General features: G+C 50.0%; 22 non-coding genes and 15 pseudogenes across 22 annotated transcripts in view; all 37 read right to left on the bottom strand.

Annotated features, from left to right (window-relative positions):
• Positions 1-15, bottom strand: part of LOC128479546 (5S ribosomal RNA) — a 119-nt gene extending 104 nt beyond the window's left edge. The window contains exon 1 of the ribosomal RNA XR_008350416.1: positions 1-15. This exon is cut by the window's left edge and continues 104 nt beyond it. This is a non-coding gene — a ribosomal RNA (5S ribosomal RNA).
• Positions 16-239: 224 nt separating this feature from the next.
• LOC128479077 (5S ribosomal RNA) lies at positions 240-358 on the bottom strand. Its single transcript, XR_008349968.1, has one exon. It is a non-coding gene; the product is annotated as a 5S ribosomal RNA (ribosomal RNA).
• A 219-nt stretch (positions 359-577) lies between these two features.
• On the bottom strand, positions 578-686 carry LOC128479746 (uncharacterized; annotated as a pseudogene).
• A 278-nt stretch (positions 687-964) lies between these two features.
• Positions 965-1,083, bottom strand: LOC128479621 (uncharacterized; annotated as a pseudogene).
• A 209-nt stretch (positions 1,084-1,292) lies between these two features.
• On the bottom strand, positions 1,293-1,411 carry LOC128478716 (5S ribosomal RNA). The gene has a single exon (XR_008349622.1). It is a non-coding gene; the product is annotated as a 5S ribosomal RNA (ribosomal RNA).
• Positions 1,412-1,636: 225 nt separating this feature from the next.
• LOC128478717 (5S ribosomal RNA) lies at positions 1,637-1,755 on the bottom strand. The gene has a single exon (XR_008349623.1). It is a non-coding gene; the product is annotated as a 5S ribosomal RNA (ribosomal RNA).
• Positions 1,756-2,001: 246 nt separating this feature from the next.
• On the bottom strand, positions 2,002-2,110 carry LOC128480587 (uncharacterized; annotated as a pseudogene).
• Positions 2,111-2,447: 337 nt separating this feature from the next.
• LOC128477151 (5S ribosomal RNA) lies at positions 2,448-2,566 on the bottom strand. The gene has a single exon (XR_008348134.1). It is a non-coding gene; the product is annotated as a 5S ribosomal RNA (ribosomal RNA).
• Positions 2,567-2,823: 257 nt separating this feature from the next.
• Positions 2,824-2,942, bottom strand: LOC128478831 (5S ribosomal RNA). The gene has a single exon (XR_008349731.1). It is a non-coding gene; the product is annotated as a 5S ribosomal RNA (ribosomal RNA).
• Positions 2,943-3,178: 236 nt separating this feature from the next.
• Positions 3,179-3,297, bottom strand: LOC128477010 (5S ribosomal RNA). Its single transcript, XR_008348000.1, has one exon. It is a non-coding gene; the product is annotated as a 5S ribosomal RNA (ribosomal RNA).
• Positions 3,298-3,540: 243 nt separating this feature from the next.
• Positions 3,541-3,659, bottom strand: LOC128477500 (5S ribosomal RNA). The gene has a single exon (XR_008348469.1). It is a non-coding gene; the product is annotated as a 5S ribosomal RNA (ribosomal RNA).
• Positions 3,660-3,868: 209 nt separating this feature from the next.
• LOC128479636 (uncharacterized) lies at positions 3,869-3,987 on the bottom strand (annotated as a pseudogene).
• A 263-nt stretch (positions 3,988-4,250) lies between these two features.
• LOC128477189 (5S ribosomal RNA) lies at positions 4,251-4,369 on the bottom strand. Its single transcript, XR_008348171.1, has one exon. It is a non-coding gene; the product is annotated as a 5S ribosomal RNA (ribosomal RNA).
• A 228-nt stretch (positions 4,370-4,597) lies between these two features.
• LOC128478210 (5S ribosomal RNA) lies at positions 4,598-4,716 on the bottom strand. Its single transcript, XR_008349141.1, has one exon. It is a non-coding gene; the product is annotated as a 5S ribosomal RNA (ribosomal RNA).
• Positions 4,717-4,977: 261 nt separating this feature from the next.
• LOC128477337 (5S ribosomal RNA) lies at positions 4,978-5,096 on the bottom strand. The gene has a single exon (XR_008348315.1). It is a non-coding gene; the product is annotated as a 5S ribosomal RNA (ribosomal RNA).
• A 209-nt stretch (positions 5,097-5,305) lies between these two features.
• Positions 5,306-5,424, bottom strand: LOC128479643 (uncharacterized; annotated as a pseudogene).
• A 236-nt stretch (positions 5,425-5,660) lies between these two features.
• Positions 5,661-5,769, bottom strand: LOC128479747 (uncharacterized; annotated as a pseudogene).
• Positions 5,770-6,096: 327 nt separating this feature from the next.
• Positions 6,097-6,205, bottom strand: LOC128480506 (uncharacterized; annotated as a pseudogene).
• A 311-nt stretch (positions 6,206-6,516) lies between these two features.
• Positions 6,517-6,625, bottom strand: LOC128479748 (uncharacterized; annotated as a pseudogene).
• Positions 6,626-6,958: 333 nt separating this feature from the next.
• LOC128479397 (5S ribosomal RNA) lies at positions 6,959-7,077 on the bottom strand. Its single transcript, XR_008350277.1, has one exon. It is a non-coding gene; the product is annotated as a 5S ribosomal RNA (ribosomal RNA).
• Positions 7,078-7,302: 225 nt separating this feature from the next.
• On the bottom strand, positions 7,303-7,411 carry LOC128479750 (uncharacterized; annotated as a pseudogene).
• Positions 7,412-7,639: 228 nt separating this feature from the next.
• Positions 7,640-7,758, bottom strand: LOC128478319 (5S ribosomal RNA). Its single transcript, XR_008349245.1, has one exon. It is a non-coding gene; the product is annotated as a 5S ribosomal RNA (ribosomal RNA).
• Positions 7,759-7,991: 233 nt separating this feature from the next.
• On the bottom strand, positions 7,992-8,100 carry LOC128480543 (uncharacterized; annotated as a pseudogene).
• Positions 8,101-8,286: 186 nt separating this feature from the next.
• On the bottom strand, positions 8,287-8,395 carry LOC128479751 (uncharacterized; annotated as a pseudogene).
• A 236-nt stretch (positions 8,396-8,631) lies between these two features.
• Positions 8,632-8,750, bottom strand: LOC128477791 (5S ribosomal RNA). Its single transcript, XR_008348746.1, has one exon. It is a non-coding gene; the product is annotated as a 5S ribosomal RNA (ribosomal RNA).
• A 246-nt stretch (positions 8,751-8,996) lies between these two features.
• On the bottom strand, positions 8,997-9,115 carry LOC128478478 (5S ribosomal RNA). The gene has a single exon (XR_008349394.1). It is a non-coding gene; the product is annotated as a 5S ribosomal RNA (ribosomal RNA).
• Positions 9,116-9,337: 222 nt separating this feature from the next.
• LOC128478766 (5S ribosomal RNA) lies at positions 9,338-9,456 on the bottom strand. Its single transcript, XR_008349669.1, has one exon. It is a non-coding gene; the product is annotated as a 5S ribosomal RNA (ribosomal RNA).
• Positions 9,457-9,683: 227 nt separating this feature from the next.
• Positions 9,684-9,802, bottom strand: LOC128476155 (5S ribosomal RNA). Its single transcript, XR_008347177.1, has one exon. It is a non-coding gene; the product is annotated as a 5S ribosomal RNA (ribosomal RNA).
• A 218-nt stretch (positions 9,803-10,020) lies between these two features.
• Positions 10,021-10,139, bottom strand: LOC128478980 (5S ribosomal RNA). The gene has a single exon (XR_008349875.1). It is a non-coding gene; the product is annotated as a 5S ribosomal RNA (ribosomal RNA).
• A 233-nt stretch (positions 10,140-10,372) lies between these two features.
• LOC128478221 (5S ribosomal RNA) lies at positions 10,373-10,491 on the bottom strand. Its single transcript, XR_008349152.1, has one exon. It is a non-coding gene; the product is annotated as a 5S ribosomal RNA (ribosomal RNA).
• A 248-nt stretch (positions 10,492-10,739) lies between these two features.
• LOC128477326 (5S ribosomal RNA) lies at positions 10,740-10,858 on the bottom strand. Its single transcript, XR_008348305.1, has one exon. It is a non-coding gene; the product is annotated as a 5S ribosomal RNA (ribosomal RNA).
• Positions 10,859-11,065: 207 nt separating this feature from the next.
• Positions 11,066-11,174, bottom strand: LOC128480309 (uncharacterized; annotated as a pseudogene).
• Positions 11,175-11,416: 242 nt separating this feature from the next.
• Positions 11,417-11,525, bottom strand: LOC128479752 (uncharacterized; annotated as a pseudogene).
• Positions 11,526-11,815: 290 nt separating this feature from the next.
• On the bottom strand, positions 11,816-11,934 carry LOC128478232 (5S ribosomal RNA). The gene has a single exon (XR_008349163.1). It is a non-coding gene; the product is annotated as a 5S ribosomal RNA (ribosomal RNA).
• Positions 11,935-12,137: 203 nt separating this feature from the next.
• On the bottom strand, positions 12,138-12,256 carry LOC128478408 (5S ribosomal RNA). The gene has a single exon (XR_008349327.1). It is a non-coding gene; the product is annotated as a 5S ribosomal RNA (ribosomal RNA).
• Positions 12,257-12,492: 236 nt separating this feature from the next.
• LOC128480562 (uncharacterized) lies at positions 12,493-12,601 on the bottom strand (annotated as a pseudogene).
• Positions 12,602-12,843: 242 nt separating this feature from the next.
• Positions 12,844-12,952, bottom strand: LOC128479753 (uncharacterized; annotated as a pseudogene).
• Between the last annotated feature and the right edge of the window lie 262 nt (positions 12,953-13,214).

The following is a 13,214-nucleotide window of genomic DNA, read 5'->3' on the forward strand; positions in this document are numbered from 1 at the left end:
GGTATGGCCACAGGTGTGAAAGTTTTTTATTTTACTTCTCTTATTCTGTTGCTGCTGCTGCTGCTGCTGCTGCTGCTGCTGCTGCTGCTGCTGCTGCTGCTTGTCGTCAGACAAAAAGAATTATAAGCCCTGGGACAGGACAGAGAAGGTGAGAAGGTTCAAATAAGGGTTTAAAGCTTTGATGATGAGCAAGAAACACATGGCAAAAAGCTCTCCCCGGACTGTGAGAAAAAATTAAAAGCCTACAACACCTGGTATTCCCAGGCGGTCTCCCATCCAGGTACTAAACAGGCCCAACCCTGCTTAGCTTCCGAGATCAGACAAGATCAGGCGCTTTCAGGGTGGTATGGCCGCAGGTGTGAAAGTTTTTTATTTTACTTCTCTTATTCTGTTGCTGCTGCTGCTGCTGCTGCTGCTGCTGCTGCTGCTGCTGCTGCTGCTTGTCGTCAGACAAAAAGAATTATAAGCCCTGGGACAGGACAGAGAAGGTGAGAAGGTTCAAATAAGGGTTTAAAGCTTTGATGATGAGCAAGAAACACATGGCAAAAAGCTCTCCCCGGACTGTGAGAAAAGAAAAAGCCTACAACACCTGGTATTCCCAGGCGGTCTCCCATCCAGGTACTAACCAGGCCCAACCCTGCTTAGCTTCCGAGATCAGGCGCTTTCAGGGTGGTATGGCCGCAGGTGTGAAAGTTCTTTATTTTACTTTTCTTATTCTGTTGCTGCTGCTGCTGCTGCTGCTGCTGCTGCTGCTGCTGCTGCTGCTGCTGCTGCTGCTGCTGCTGCTGCTGCTGCTGCTGCTGCTGCTGCTGCTGCTGCTGCTGCTTGTCGTCAGACAGAAAGAATTATAAGCCCTGGGACAGGACAGAGAAGGTGAGAAGGTTCAAATAAGGGTTTAAAGCTTTGATGATGAGCAAGAAACACATGGCAAAAAGCTCTCCCCGGACTGTGAGAAAAAACTAAAAGCCTACAACACCTGGTATTCCCAGGCGGTCTGCCATTCAGGTACTAACCAGGCCCAACCCTGCTTAGGTTCCGAGATCAGACAAGATCGGGCGCTTTCAGGGTGGTATGGCCACAGGTGTGAAAGTTTTTTATTTTACTTCTCTTATTCTGTTGCTGCTGCTGCTGCTGCTGCTGCTGCTGCTGCTGCTTGTCGTCAGACAAAAAGAATTATAAGCCCTGGGACAGGACAGAGAAGGTGAGAAGGTTCAAATAAGGGTTTAAAGCTTTGATGATGAGCAAGAAACACATGGCAAAAAGCTCTCCCCGGACTGTGAGAAAAAATTAAAAGCCTACAACACCTGGTATTCCCAGGCGGTCTCCCATCCAGGTACTAACCAGGCCCAACCCTGCTTAGCTTCCGAGATCAGACAAGATCAGGCGCTTTCAGGGTGGTATGGCCGCAGGTGTGAAAGTTTTTTATTTTACTTCTCTTATTCTGTTGCTGCTGCTGCTGCTGCTGCTGCTGCTGCTGCTGCTGCTGCTGCTGCTGCTGCTTGTCGTCAGACAAAAAGAATTATAAGCCCTGGGACAGGACAGAGAAGGTGAGAAGGTTCAAATAAGGGTTTAAAGCTTTGATGATGAGCAAGAAACACATGGCAAAAAGCTCTCCCCGGACTGTGAGAAAAGAAAAAGCCTACAACACCTGGTATTCCCAGGCGGTCTCCCATCCAGGTACTAACCAGGCCCAACCCTGCTTAGCTTCCGAGATCAGACAAGATCAGGCGCTTTCAGGGTGGTATGGCCGCAGGTGTGAAAGTTTTTTATTTTACTTCTCTTATTCTGTTGCTGCTGCTGCTGCTGCTGCTGCTGCTGCTGCTGCTGCTGCTGCTGCTGCTGCTGCTGCTGCTGCTGCTGCTGCTTGTCGTCAGACAAAAAGAATTATAAGCCCTGGGACAGGACAGAGAAGGTGAGAAGGTTCAAATAAGGGTTTAAAGCTTTGATGATGAGCAAGAAACACATGGCAAAAAGCTCTCCCCGGACTGTGAGAAAAGAAAAAGCCTACAACACCTGGTATTCCCAGGCGGTCTCCCATCCATGCACTAACCTGGCCCAACCCTGCTTAGCTTCCGAGATCAGGCGCTTTCAGGGTGGTATGGCCGCAGGTGTGAAAGCTTTTATTTTACTTCTCTTATTCTGCTGCTGCTGCTGCTGCTGCTGCTGCTGCTGCTGCTGCTGCTGCTGCTGCTGCTGCTGCTGCTGCTGCTGCTGCTGCTGCTGCTGCTGCTGCTGCTGCTGCTGCTGCTGCTGCTGCTGCTGCTGCTGCTGCTGCTGCTGCTGCTGCTGCTGCTGCTGCTGCTGCTGCTTGTCGTCAGACAGAAAGAATTATAAGCCCTGGGACAGGACAGAGAAGGTGAGAAGGTTCAAACAAGGGTTTAAAGCTTTGATGATGAGCAAGAAACACATGGCAAAAAGCTCTCCCCGGACTGTGAGAAAAAATTAAAAGCCTACAACACCTGGTATTCCCAGGGGGTCTCCCATCCAGGTACTAACCAGGTCCAACCCTGCTTAGCTTCCGAGATCAGACGAGATCGGGCGCTTTCAGGGTGGTATGGCCGCAGGTGTGAAAGTTTTTTATTTTACTTCTCTTATTCTGTTGCTGCTGCTGCTGCTGCTGCTGCTGCTGCTGCTGCTGCTGCTGCTGCTGCTGCTGCTGCTGCTGCTGCTGCTGCTGCTGCTGCTTGTCGTCAGACAAAAAGAATTATAAGCCCTGGGACAGGACAGAGAAGGTGAGAAGGTTCAAATAAGGGTTTAAAGCTTTGATGATGAGCAAGAAACACATGGCAAAAAGCTCTCCCCGGACTGTGAGAAAAAATTAAAAGCCTACAACACCTGGTATTCCCAGGCAGTCTCCCATCCAGGTACTAACCAGGCCCAACCCTGCTTAGCTTCCGAGATCAGACGAGATCGGGCGCTTTCAGGGTGGTACGGCCGAAGGTGTGAAAGTTTTTTATTTTACTTCTCTTATTCTGTTGCTGCTGCTGCTGCTGCTGCTGCTGCTGCTGCTGCTGCTGCTGCTGCTGCTGCTGCTGCTGCTTGTCGTCAGACAAAAAGAATTATAAGCCCTGGGACAGGACAGAGAAGGTGAGAAGGTTCAAATAAGGGTTTAAAGCTTTGATGATGAGCAAGAAACACATGGCAAAAAGCTCTCCCCGGACTGTGAGAAAAAATTAAAAGCCTACAACACCTGGTATTCCCAGGCGGTCTCCCATTCAGGTACTAACCAGGCCCAACCCTGCTTAGCTTCCGAGATCAGACGAGATCGGGCGCTTTCAGGGTGGTATGGCCGCAGGTGTGAAAGTTTTTTATTTTACTTCTCTTATTCTGCTGCTGCTGCTGCTGCTGCTGCTGCTGCTGCTGCTGCTGCTGCTGCTGCTGCTGCTGCTGCTGCTGCTGCTGCTTGTCGTCAGACAGAAAGAATTATAAGCCCTGGGACTGCACAGAGAAGGTGAGAAGGTTCAAATAAGGGTTTAAAGCTTTGATGATGAGCAAGAAACACATGGCAAAAAGCTCTCCCCGGACTGTGAGAAAAGAAAAAGACTACAACACCTGGTATTCCCAGGCGGTCTCCCATCCAGGTACTAACCAGGCCCAACCCTGCTTAGCTTCCGAGATCAGACGAGATCGGGCGCTTTCAGGGAGGTATGGCCGCAGGTGTGAAAGCTCTTTATTTTACTTTTCCTATTCTGTTGCTGCTGCTGCTGCTGCTGCTGCTGCTGCTGCTGCTTGTCGTCAGACAGAAAGAATTATAAGCCCTGGGACAGGACAGAGAAGGTGAGAAGGTTCAAATAAGGGTTTAAAGCTTTGATGATGAGCAAGAAACACATGGCAAAAAGCTCTCCCCGGACTGTGAGAAAAAATTAAAAGCCTACAACACCTGGTATTCCCAGGCGGTCTCCCATCCAGGTTCTAACCAGGCCCAAGCCTGCTTAGCTTCCGAGATCAGACGAGATTGGGCGCTTTCAGGGTGGTATGGCCGCAGGTGTGAAAGTTTTTTATTTTACTTCTCTTATTCTGTTGCTGCTGCTGCTGCTGCTGCTGCTGCTGCTGCTGCTGCTGCTGCTGCTGCTGCTGCTGCTGCTGCTGCTGCTGCTGCTGCTGCTGCTGCTTGTCGTCAGACAAAAAGAATTATAAGCCCTGGGACAGGACAGAGAAGGTGAGAAGGTTCAAATAAGGGTTTAAAGCTTTGATGATGAGCAAGAAACACATGGCAAAAAGCTCTCCCCGGACTGTGAGAAAAAATTAAAAGCCTACAACACCTGGTATTCCCAGGCGGTCTCCCATCCAGGTACTAAACAGGCCCAACCCTGCTTAGCTTCCGAGATCAGACGAGATCGGGCGCTTTCAGGGTGGTATGGCCGCAGGTGTGAAAGTTTTTTATTTTACTTCTCTTATTCTGCTGCTGCTGCTGCTGCTGCTGCTGCTGCTGCTGCTGCTGCTGCTGCTGCTGCTGCTGCTTGTCGTCAGACAGAAAGAATTATAAGCCCTGGGACAGGACAGAGAAGGTGAGAAGGTTCAAATAAGGGTTTAAAGCTTTGATGATGAGCAAGAAACACATGGCAAAAAGCTCTCCCCGGACTGTGAGAAAAGAAAAAGCCTACAACACCTGGTATTCCCAGGCGGTCTCCCATCCAGGTACTAACCAGGCCCAACCCTGCTTAGCTTCCGAGATCAGACGAGATCGGGCGCTTTCAGGGTGGTATGGCCGCAGGTGTGAAAGTTTTTTATTTTACTTCTCTTATTCTGTTGCTGTTGCTGCTGCTGTTGCTGCTGCTGCTGTTGCTGCTGCTGCTGTTGCTGCTGCTGCTGCTGCTGCTGCTGCTGCTGCTGCTGCTGCTTGTCGTCAGACAGAAAGAATTATAAGCCCTGGGACAGGACAGAGAAGGTGAGAAGGTTCAAATAAGGGTTTAAAGCTTTGATGATGAGCAAGAAACACATGGCAAAAAGCTCTCCCCGGACTGTGAGAAAAGAAAAAGCCTACAACACCTGGTATTCCCAGGCGGTCTCCCATCCAGGTACTAACCAGGCCCAAGCCTGCTTAGCTTCCGAGATCAGACGAGATCGGGCGCTTTCAGGGTGGTATGGTCGCAGGTGTGAAAGCTCTTTATTTTACTTTTCTTATTCTGTTGCTGCTGCTGCTGCTGCTGCTGCTGCTGCTGCTGCTTGTCGTCAGACAGAAAGAATTATAAGCCCTGGGACAGGACAGAGAAGGTGAGAAGGTTCAAATAAGGGTTTAAAGCTTTGATGATGAGCAAGAAACACATGGCAAAAAGCTCTCCCCGGACTGTGAGAAAAAATTAAAAGCCTACAACACCTGGTATTGCCAGGCGGTCTCCCATCCAGGTACTAACCAGGCCCAACCCTGCTTAGCTTCCAAGATCAGACGAGATCGTGCGCTTTCAGGGTGATATGGCCGCAGGTGTGAAAGTTTTTTATTTTACTTCTCTTATTCTGTTGCTGCTGCTGCTGCTGCTGCTGCTGCTGCTGCTGCTGCTGCTGCTGCTGCTGCTGCTGCTGCTTGTCGTCAGACAAAAAGAATTATAAGCCCTGGGACAGGACAGAGAAGGTGAGAAGGTTCAAATAAGGGTTTAAAGCTTTGATGATGAGCAAGAAACACATGGCAAAAAGCTCTCCCCGGACTGTGAGAAAAAATTAAAAGCCTACAACACCTGGTATTCCCAGGCGGTCTCCCATCCAGGTACTAACCAGGCCCAACCCTGCTTAGCTTCCGAGATCAGGCGCTTTCAGGGTGGTATGGCCGCAGGTGTGAAAGTTTTTTATTTTACTTCTCTTATTCTGCTGCTGCTGCTGCTGCTGCTGCTGCTGCTGCTGCTGCTGCTGCTGCTGCTGCTGCTGCTGCTGCTGCTGCTGCTGCTGCTGCTGCTGCTGCTGCTGCTGCTGCTGCTGCTGCTGCTGCTGCTGCTGCTGCTGCTGCTGCTGCTGCTGCTGCTGCTGCTTGTCGTCAGACAGAAAGAATTATAAGCCCTGGGACAGGACAGAGAAGGTGAGAAGGTTCAAATAAGGGTTTAAAGCTTTGATGATGAGCAAGAAACACATGGCAAAAAGCTCTCCCCGGACTGTGAGAAAAGAAAAAGCCTGCAACAACTGGTATTCCCAGGCGGTCTCCCATCCAGGTACTAACCAGGGCCAACCCTGCTTAGCTTCCGAGATCGGGCGCTTTCAGGGTGGTATGGCCGCAGGTGTGAAAGTTTTTTATTTTACTTCTCTTATTCTGTTGCTGCTGCTGCTGCTGCTGCTGCTGCTGCTGCTGCTGCTGCTGCTGCTGCTGCTGCTGCTGCTGCTGCTGCTGCTGCTGCTGCTGCTGCTGCTGCTGCTGCTGCTGCTGCTGCTGCTGCTGCTGCTGCTGCTGCTGCTTGTCGTCAGACAAAAAGAATTATAAGCCCTGGGACAGGACAGAGAAGGTGAGAAGGTTCAAATAAGGGTTTAAAGCTTTGATGATGAGCAAGAAACACATGGCAAAAAGCTCTCCCCGGACTGTGAGAAAAAATTAAAAGCCTACAACACCTGGTATTCCCAGGCGGTCTCCCATCCAGGTACTAACCAGGCCCAACCCTGCTTAGCTTCCGAGATCAGGCGCTTTCAGGGTGGTATGGCCGCAGGTGTGAAAGTTTTTTATTTTACTTCTCTTATGCTGCTGCTGCTGCTGCTGCTGCTGCTGCTGCTGCTGCTGCTGCTGCTGCTGCTGCTGCTGCTGCTGCTGCTGCTGCTGCTGCTGCTGCTGCTGCTGCTGCTGCTGCTGCTGCTGCTGCTGCTGCTGCTGCTGCTGCTGCTGCTGCTGCTGCTGCTGCTGCTGCTGCTTGTCGTCAGACAGAAAGAATTATAAGCCCTGGGACAGGACAGAGAAGGTGAGAAGGTTCAAATAAGGGTTTAAAGCTTTGATGATGAGCAAGAAACACATGGCAAAAAGCTCTCCCCGGACTGTGAGAAAAGAAAAAGCCTGCAACAACTGGTATTCCCAGGCGGTCTCCCATCCAGGTACTAACCAGGGCCAAGCCTGCTTAGCTTCCGAGATCAGACGAGATCGGGCGCTTTCAGGGTGGTATGGCCGCAGGTGTGAAAGTTTTTTATTTTACTTCTCTTATTCTGTTGCTGCTGCTGCTGCTGCTGCTGCTGCTGCTGCTGCTGCTGCTGCTGCTGCTGCTTGTCGTCAGACAGAAAGAATTATAAGCCCTGGGACAAGACAGAGAAGGTGAGAAGGTTCAAATAAGGGTTTAAAGCTTTGATGATGAGCAAGAAACACATGGCAAAAAGCTCTCCCCGGACTGTGAGAAAAGAAAAAGCCTACAACACCTGGTATTCCCAGGCGGTCTCCCATCCAGGTACTAACCAGGCCCAACCCTGCTTAGCTTCCGAGATCAGGCGCTTTCAGGGTGGTATGGCCGCAGGTGTGAAAGTTTTTTATTTTACTTCTCTTATTCTGTTGCTGTTGTTGCTGTTGTTGCTGCTGTTGCTGCTGTTGCTGCTGCTGCTGCTGCTGCTTGTCGTCAGACAGAAAGAATTATAAGCCCTGGGACAGGACAGAGAAGGTGAGAAGGTTCAAATAAGGGTTTAAAGCTTTGATGATGAGCAAGAAACACATGGCAAAAAGCTCTCCCCGGACTGTGAGAAAAGAAAAAGCCTACAACACCTGGTATTCCCAGGCGGTCTCCCATCCAGGTACTAACCAGGCCCAACCCTGCTTAGCTTCCGAGATCAGACGAGATTGGGCGCTTTCAGGGTGGTATGGCCGCAGGTGTGAAAGCTCTTTATTTTACTTTTCTTATTCTGTTGCTGCTGCTGCTGCTGCTGCTGCTGCTGCTGCTGCTGCTGCTGCTGCTGCTGCTGCTGCTTGTCGTCAGACAGAAAGAATTATAAGCCCTGGGACAGGACAGAGAAGGTGAGAAGGTTCAAATAAGGGTTTAAAGCTTTGATGATGAGCAAGAAACACATGGCAAAAAGCTCTCCCCGGACTGTGAGAAAAAATTAAAAGCCTACAACAACTGGTATTCCCAGGCGGTCTCCCATCCAGGTACTAACCAGGCCCAACCCTGCTTAGCTTCCGAGATCAGGCGCTTTCAGGGTGGTATGGCCGCAGGTGTGAAAGTGTTTTATTTTACTTCTCTTATTCTGTTGCTGCTGCTGCTGCTTGTCATCAGACAGAAATAATTATAAGCCCTGGGACAGGACAGAGAAGGTGAGAAGGTTCAAATAAGGGTTTAAAGCTTTGATGATGAGCAAGAAACACATGGCAAAAAGCTCTCCCCGGACTGTGAGAAAAGAAAAAGCCTACAACACCTGGTATTCCCAGGCGGTCTCCCATCCAGGTACTAACCAGGCCCAACCCTGCTTAGCTTCCGAGATCAGGCGCTTTCAGGGTGGTATGGCCGCAGGTGTGAAAGTTTTTTTTTTTACTTCTCTTATTCTGTTGCTGCTGCTGCTGCTGTTGCTGCTGCTGCTGCTGCTGCTGCTGCTGCTGCTGCTGCTGCTGCTTGTCGTCAGACAAAAAGAATTATAAGCCCTGGGACAGGACAGAGAAGGTGAGAAGGTTCAAATAAGGGTTTAAAGCTTTGATGATGAGCAAGAAACACATGGCAAAAAGCTCTCCCCGGACTGTGAGAAAAAATTAAAAGCCTACAACACCTGGTATTCCCAGGCGGTCTGCCATCCAGGTACTAACCAGGCCCAACCCTGCTTAGCTTCCGAGATCAGACGAGATCGGGCGCTTTCAGGGTGGTATGGCCGCAGGTGTGAAAGTTTTTTATTTTACTTCTCTTATTCTGTTGCTGCTGCTGCTGCTGCTGCTGCTGCTGCTGCTGCTGCTGCTGCTGCTGCTGCTGCTGCTGCTGCTGCTGCTGCTTGTCGTCAGACAAAAAGAATTATAAGCCCTGGGACAGGACAGAGAAGGTGAGAAGGTTCAAATAAGGGTTTAAAGCTTTGATGATGAGCAAGAAACACATGGCAAAAAGCTCTCCCCGGACTGTGAGAAAAGAAAAAGCCTACAACACCTGGTATTCCCAGGAGGTCTCCCATCCAGGTACTAACCAGGCCCAACCCTGCTTAGCTTCCGAGATCAGACGAGATCAGGCGCTTTCAGTGTGGTATGGCCGCAGGTGTGAAAGTGTTTTATATTACTTCTCTTATTCTGTTGCTGCTGCTGCTGCTGCTGCTGCTGCTGCTGCTGCTGCTGCTGCTGCTGCTTGTCATCAGACAGAAATAATTATAAGCCCTGGGACAGGACAGAGAAGGTGAGAAGGTTCAAATAAGGGTTTAAAGCTTTGATGATGAGCAAGAAACACATGGCAAAAAGCTCTCCCCGGACTGTGAGAAAAGAAAAAGCCTACAACACCTGGTATTCCCAGGCAGTCTCCCATCCAGGTACTAACCAGGCCCAGCCCTGCTTAGCTTCCGAGATCAGACGAGATCGGGCGCTTTCAGGGTGATATGGCCGCAGGTGTGTAAGCTCTTTATTTTACTTCTCTTATTCTGCTGCTGCTGCTGCTGCTGCTGCTGCTGCTGCTGCTGCTGCTGCTGCTGCTGCTGCTTGTCGTCAGACAGAAAGAATTATAAGCCCTGGGACAGGACAGAGAAGGTGAGAAGGTTCAAATAAGGGTTTAAAGCTTTGATGATGAGCAAGAAACACATGGCAAAAAGCTCTCCCCGGACTGTGAGAAAAAATTAAAAGCCTACAACACCTGGTATTCCCAGGCGGTCTCCCATCCAGGTACTAACCAGGCCCAACCCTGCTTAGCTTCCGAGATCAGATGAGATCGGGCGCTTTCAGGGTGGTATGGCCGCAGGTGTGAAAGTATTTTATTTTACTTCTCTTATTCTGTTGCTGCTGCTGCTGCTGCTGCTGCTGCTGCTGCTGCTGCTGCTGCTTGTCGTCAGACAAAAAGAATTATAAGCCCTGGGACAGGACAGAGAAGGTGAGAAGGTTCAAATAAGGGTTTAAAGCTTTGATGATGAGCAAGAAACACATGGCAAAAAGCTCTCCCCGGACTGTGAGAAAAAATTAAAAGCCTACAACACCTGGTATTCCCAGGCGGTCTCCCATCCAGGTACTAACCAGGACCAACCCTGCTTAGCTTCCGAGATCAGACGAGATCTGGCGCTTTCAGGGTGGTATGGCCGCAGGTGTGAAAGCTTTTTATTTTACTTCTCTTATTCTGCTGCTGCTGCTGCTGCTGCTGCTGCTGCTGCTGCTGCTGCTGCTGCTGCTGCTGCTGCTGCTTGTCGTCAGACAGAAAGAATTATAAGCCCTGGGACAGGACAGAGAAGGTGAGAAGGTTCAAATAAGGGTTTAAAGCTTTGATGATGAGCAAGAAACACATGGCAAAAAGCTCTCCCCGGACTGTGAGAAAAAATTAAAAGCCTACAACACCTGGTATTCCCAGGCGGTCTCCCATCCAGGTACTAACCAGGCCCAACCCTGCTTAGCTTCCGAGATCAGACGAGATCGGGCGCTTTCAGGGTGGTATGGCCGCAGGTGTGAAAGTTTTTTATTTTACTTCTCTTATTCTGTTGCTGCTGCTGCTGCTGCTGCTGCTGCTGCTGCTGCTGCTGCTGCTGCTGCTGCTGCTGCTGCTGCTGCTGCTGCTTGTCGTCAGACAAAAAGAATTATAAGCCCTGGGACAGGACAGAGAAGGTGAGAAGGTTCAAATAAGGGTTTAAAGCTTTGATGATGAGCAAGAAACACATGGCAAAAAGCTCTCCCCGGACTGTGAGAAAAAATTAAAAGCCTACAACACCTGGTATTCCCAGGCGGTCTCCCATCCAGGTACTAACCAGGCCCAACCCTGCTTAGCTTCCGAGATCAGACGAGATCGGGCGCTTTCAGGGTGGCATGGCTGCAGGTGTGAAAGTTTTTTATTTTACTTCTCTTATTCTGCTGCTGCTGCTGCTGCTGCTGCTGCTGCTGCTGCTGCTTGTCGTCAGACAGAAAGAATTATAAGCCCTGGGACAGGACAGAGAAGGTGAGAAGGTTCAAATAAGGGTTTAAAGCTTTGATGATGAGCAAGAAACACATGGCAAAAAGCTCTTCCCGGACTGTGAGAAAAGAAAAAGCCTACAACACCTGGTATTCCCAGGCGGTCTCCCATCCAGGTACTAACCAGGCCCAACCCTGCTTAGCTTCCGAGATCAGGCGCTTTCAGGGTGGTAAGGCCGCAGGTGTGAAAGTTTTTTATTTTACTTCTCTTATTGTGTTGCTGTTGTTGCTGTTGTTGCTGCTGTTGCTGCTGCTGCTGCTGCTGCTGCTGCTGCTGCTGCTGCTGCTTGTCGTCAGACAGAAAGAATTATAAGCCCTGGGACAGGACAGAGAAGGTGAGAAGGTTCAAATAAGGGTTTAAAGCTTTGATGATGAGCAAGAAACACATGGCAAAAAGCTCTCCCCGGACTGTGAGAAAAAATTAAAAGCCTACAACACCTGGTATTCCCAGGCGGTCTCCCATCCAGGTACTAACCAGGCCCAACCCTGCTTAGCTTCCGAGATCAGGCGCTTTCAGGGTGGTATGGCCGCAGGTGTGAAAGTTTTTTATTTTACTTCTCTTATTCTGTTGCTGCTGCTGTTGCTGCTGCTGCTGCTGCTGCTGCTGCTGCTGCTGCTGCTGCTGCTGCTGCTGCTGCTGCTGCTGCTGCTGCTGCTGCTGCTGCTGCTGCTGCTGCTGCTGCTGCTGCTTGAGTCAGACAAAAAGAATTATAAGCCCTGGGACAGGACAGAGAAGGTGAGAAGGTTCAAATAAGGGTTTAAAGCTTTGATGATGAGCAAGAAACACATGGCAAAAAGCTCTCCCCGGACTGTGAGAAAAGAAAAAGCCTACAACACCTGGTATTCCCAGGCGGTCTCCCATCCAGGTACTAACCAGGCCCAACCCTGCTTAGCTTCCGAGATCAGACGAGATCGGGCGCTTTCAGGGTGGTATGGCCGCAGGTGTGAAAGTTTTTTATTTTACTTCTCTTATTCTTCTGCTGCTGCTGCTGCTGCTGCTGCTGCTGCTTGTCGTCAGACAGAAAGAATTATAAGCCCTGGGACAGGACAGAGAAGGTGAGAAGGTTCAAATAAGGGTTTAAAGCTTTGATGATGAGCAAGAAACACATGGCAAAAAGCTCTCCCCGGACTGTGAGAAAAAATTAAAAGCCTACAACACCTGGTATTCCCAGACGGTCTCCCATCCAGGTACTAACCAGGCCTAACCCTGCTTAGCTTCCGAGATCAGACGAGATCGGGCGCTTTCAGGGTGGTATGGCCGCAGGTGTGAAAGATTTTTATTTTACTTCTCTTATTCTGTTGCTGCTGCTGCTGCTGCTGCTGCTGCTGCTGCTGCTGCTGCTGCTGCTGCTGCTGCTGCTGCTTGTCGTCAGACAAAAAGAATTATAAGCCCTGGGACAGGACAGAGAAGGTGAGAAGGTTCAAATAAGGGTTTAAAGCTTTGATGATGAGCAAGAAACACATGGCAAAAAGCTCTCCCCGGACTGTGAGAAAAAATTAAAAGCCTACAACACCTGGTATTCCCAGGCGGTCTCCCATCCAGGTACTAACCAGGCCCAACCCTGCTTAGTTTCTGAGATCTGGCGCTTTCAGGGTGGTATGGCCGCAGGTGTGAAAGTTTTTTATTTTACTTCTCTTATTCTGTTGCTGCTGCTGTTGCTGCTGCTGCTGTTGCTGCTGCTGCTGCTGCTGCTGCTGCTGCTGCTGCTGCTGCTTGTCGTCAGACAAAAAGAATTATAAGCCCTGGGACAGGACAGAGAAGGTGAGAAGGTTCAAATAAGGGTTTAAAGCTTTGATGATGAGCAAGAAACACATGGCAAAAAGCTCTCCCCGGACTGTGAGAAAAAATTAAAAGCCTACAACACCTGGTATTCCCAGGCGGTCTCCCATCCAGGTACTAACCAGGCCCAACCCTGCTTAGCTTCCGAGATCAGGCGCTTTCAGGGTGGTATGGCCGCAGGTGTGAAAGCTTTTTATTTTACTTCTCTTATTCTGTTGCTGCTGCTGCTGCTGCTGCTGCTGCTGCTGCTGCTGCTGCTGCTGCTGCTGCTGCTGCTGCTGCTGCTGCTGCTGCTGCTGCTGCTGCTGCTGCTGCTGCTGCTGCTGCTGCTGCTGCTGCTGCTGCTTGTCGTCAGACAGAAAGAATTATAAGCCCTGGGACAGGACAGAGAAGGTGAGAAGGTTCAAATAAGGGTTTAAAGCTTTGATGATGAGCAAGAAACAC

This window comes from Spea bombifrons, chromosome 2 (genome assembly GCF_027358695.1).
Source record: "Spea bombifrons isolate aSpeBom1 chromosome 2, aSpeBom1.2.pri, whole genome shotgun sequence".
Lineage (NCBI taxonomy): Eukaryota > Metazoa > Chordata > Amphibia > Anura > Pelobatidae > Spea > Spea bombifrons.